Source organism: Pelophylax lessonae (genome assembly GCF_965119305.1).
Source record: "Pelophylax lessonae genome assembly, chromosome: 4".
Classification (NCBI taxonomy): domain Eukaryota; kingdom Metazoa; phylum Chordata; class Amphibia; order Anura; family Ranidae; genus Pelophylax; species Pelophylax lessonae.
Window position 1 is genome coordinate 620709588 of NC_138771.1, and position 4464 is coordinate 620714051.

Consider the following 4464-nt stretch of genomic DNA (forward strand, 5'->3'; position numbering starts at 1 on the left):
TATATTGTCTGATAAAGCGATCCTCCAGAGGTCCGTAGACTCCGAGATAGCCCCGATAACCTGGTCTGATCATGCCCCTGTAAGCGTCACATTTGCGGTATCCCCTAAGGCCCGCTCGGATAAACCCTGGCGAGCGCGAGCAGAAATGCTCAAGCACCCGGCAAATGCTGCTATCCTCAAACAAGAAGTAACAGAGTTTTTCCAGAACAATGCGGGGTCGGTATCGGGGTCTGCGGTCCTCTGGAATGCCCACAAGGCTTTCAGTAGAGGGGTGTTAATACAATTGCAACATAAAACGAACAAGCAGCGTTCCAAGGCTATAGATGAGCTGACGAGAGAAATTGCGTCAGTGGATGCCCAAAACCAATCAGCTCCCTCCACGGCCTTTAAGCAGAAATTAACTGTACTAAGGCAAGAACTTAGATCGCACCTTCTTGATTCGTATGAGCGTAACCTCCAAAAATCAAAAGCTAAGCTTTACGCCATGAGTAACAAAGCAGGTAGAATGCTAGCCGCCAGGCTGAAAGGCCAGAGGGTACAACATAAAATACACTCTATTAAACACCCTGCCACAGGTAATAAGGTACATGACCCCAAAGAAATAGCAGACGCCTTCAGTAGCTACTACCACTCACTGTACAATCTCCAAGAGACGCAAACGTCCTCTCCAACCCCGGAGCTTATTAATGGTTTCCTAGACTCCATCGCGCTTCCCTCACTGAGCCCACAACAGACAGAATTACTGAATCAACCATTCACGGTTGAAGAGGTGATGTCTGCCATTTCCTCATTGCCATCGGGGAAATCTCCTGGCCCGGATGGCATGATCAATGAATATTACCTTCAACTAAAAGACGTAATTGCACCACACCTTTGCTCGGTTTTCAACGAAGCGGCGTCCTCGTCCTTGTTTCCCTCCGAAATGCTTAAGGCAACCATAATCACTCTGCCAAAACCAGGCAAGGAACCCGACATGCCACAAAACTTTCGGCCGATTTCGTTACTGAATACGGACGTGAAAATCTATGCCAAGACAGTAGCCACTAGACTCATGAAATATCTTCCCCTACTCATTCATAGGGACCAGGCAGGCTTTACCAAGGGTAGGCAATCAGCGGACGCAACCAGACGTCTTATCAATATCATTCATGCGGCTCGCACTGACAGAACGCCTTCTCTGCTCCTCTCTTTGGACGCAGAGAAGGCGTTTGATAGAGTGCACTGGGGATATCTGCGTGAGGTCCTCAGGCGCTTTGGCATTGTGGGCAGAATGCACTCTGCAATAATGGCTTTATATGCCGGCCCTTCAGCACAGGTGTTAGTGGACGGCACTCTCTCGTCTCCGTTTGTGATTACGAATGGGACGAGGCAGGGCTGCCCATTGTCCCCTCTAGTCTTTAATATGGCAATAGAACCCCTAGCTCAGAAAATTAGGACTGATCCTAACATTACCGGAATCGACGTGAATTCAATGGAGCATCGAATTAGCCTATTCGCGGACGATGTTATTCTCATGGTCTCGAATCCCACAACGTCGCTACCACGTATCAGACAAATCTTGACCGATTTCGGGTCTATATCCCTTTATAAAGTCAACGACGCCAAATCCTGCATCCTAGATCTGGGGGTCGATGGCACTACGAGAAATCTTCTCACCCGATCCTTTCCATATAAGTGGTCAGACTCGGGCATAACCTACCTGGGAATTAAACTTACTAACACCGCCAGCAGCCTATTCCAAGCTAATTACATCCCTCTAAAATCCCAACTAGCTACAGAACTTCGATCCCTAGCCAAATTTGAACTTACGTGGTCAGGAAGATTAGCAGCCTTCAAAATGTGCACTCTACCCAAGATCTTATACGTGTTTAGATCGCTACCGATCCCGGTTCCCAAATCATTTATACAATCCCTCCAAGGCATGGTATCCTCTTACCTATGGCAGGGCAAACGCCCTAGATGTGCGAAGAGTATCCTTATGAAATCTAAAGCAGTGGGGGGTGCATCTATGCCGAACCTGATGGACTACTACATAGCCACAATTATATCGCAAATGCGAGCATGGTTCCAGCAGGTCCCAGATACTCTCTGGGGCATGATGGAACGGGCAGTGACCCCGGAACATGATCTGTTCACCTGGGTATGCAGTAGGAGACGAGGGGTTCACCTCCCACGTTATGTGTCACCAACGATCCGAGCGTCGGTGACGGCATGGCTGCACCTTACACACACCAAATGGAAGAACACACCTGTAGTAACGATCCCATTTCCAGTGTCGGGTCTGACCCAGATAGTACCCGACATGGACCTCACGGCCTGGCGGCAATCTCCCCCTATCCGTATACAAGATCTATACCAAGCGGAAACCGTGCAACCATTTCGGACGATGGCAGCCAAATGGCACTTGGGTAGTGGCGAATGGTTCAGATACAACCAAATTGTCTCTTGTATACATCATAACCCACAACTTCAGTCCAAGGTTCCTGCCAGAATATGGCAATACCTGTCCCAACCTTTGCAACCCCCTAAAGGCATATCCCTGATATACTCTACACTAGATGAAAAAGGGGTTTTTACTAAAGCTCCCCCCTTGTTAAAATGGGAACAAGACCTAGGGGCTACCTATTCCACATCCCAATGGACGAAAGCCATAGTGATGAGCAATAAAGCAACTCTGAGTGCATCCCTAAGGGAACTGTACCTCAAAGTATCCCTGAGATGGTACATGACCCCCACAGTGATTGCGCGCTTTGCGCCTACAGCATCGTCCATGTGTTGGAGGAACTGTGGCAAGCACGGTACGCTGATGCATATTCTGTGGGAGTGTCCACCAGTTATGACGTTGTGGAAGAGTGTGTTTAAAATGATCTCTGATGTTATAGGGCACCAAATGACCCCATCCCCTAACATGGCTTTGCTCCATGTTCCGATAGCATTAATCCCCCCAAAGGCTCGCAAACTTGTAATTAACGTATTACTCGCTACCAAGATTTGTATCACTAGGAAATGGAAGGAGGTGTGCATACCTGTTCTATCAGAAGTGATAGCTACGGTCCAAACGCATAAAACCTTTGAACTGCTCATGGCACCCACTGTGGGCAGGTATCAAAGAGAGGTACAAGAATGGTATCCGTGGACTCAGTGGTACGATACCCATATACGGAAGTGAGGGCACAAACTGAACACTATATATAGAATAATTCAGACAGATTGCACTACTAGTTCTATAATGTGATATATAGACATAAGTGGGATCGCAATAATTATAGTTCATGGTCACGAACTGCTATTTTGTTGATGGTTGTTACGGTAATTGATATGACTATCCTGTATTAAGATCATCTGAAAAATTACTTAAGTGACATACCTGCAAGTTACTTTATTTTACCCTGACTGTTTTTGATTTCTTTCCCTGTATGTTTGAAAATTCAATAAAAATATTTGAAAGAGAAAAAAAAAAAAAAAAAAAAAAAAAAAAATTTGGGAACTCAATGAACCCTTCTTCACAACTTCACTGGTGGTAGTTACTGCATAACCTGTGTGTGGCTTCTCATCCGGGGAGAAATACCTGGAACCAGTGGCGTCACTAGGGTTGGTGTCACACGTGCAGTAACGCACGGTGTCACCCCAACCCCTTTTAATAATCTTTTTTTTTTGTTTTTCTTTGTAACTTGTAAATCATAGCTCCCATATAACACTAAATGTAATGGCAATAGCGACATTAATAACTAGGAGAATTAAAATGACCTTTAAATTACAATATCATAATGAAATATTATTGGGAAGGTGCACATAGGATGGTCTGTTAATTTTAATGGGACACCTAATGTGCCACAAATGCACCAAAAAACTCCTGTACTTCTTCCAGTGTGGGATAGGATGGGCTGGGGCTGCGATTGGCCAGCTCCTGACAATACATACTGCATGGGATAGGAAGGGCTGGGGCTGTGGTTGGCAAGTTGCTGACAATATGTACCATCATGGTATAGGATGGGCTGCGCTGTGGTTGGACAGGTGCCTCTAGGTTCTCCTCAGAACACTGAGTAGAAGGGCAGCCAATGTCAGCCAACACATGTGACACCTGGTGTAATGCTAGAAATTTAAATATAGACGCAATTCTCAGGGTTAAATTTCTTATTGCTAACATACATATAAAGACCAAAGTGCATTTCCTTAGTGCAAATTCATATACAGTACTCTATTCAAAACATATATGCAATATTCATACATAATAATAATTGGTATTGTTCAAAAAAGTGCAAATACATTTACTTATAAAAAAAGTGCCAATGTGAAAATAGTGCAATTAAACTTAAATCAGAGTTCCACCCAAAAGTAGAACTTCCGCTCATTTGCTTCCTCCCCTCCTCTGGTGCCACATTTGGCACCTTTCAGGGGGGAGGGGGCATCGGTACCTGTTTTTGCCCACTTCCAGGATACAGCGTTGCGGCGCCGTTCCTTTGG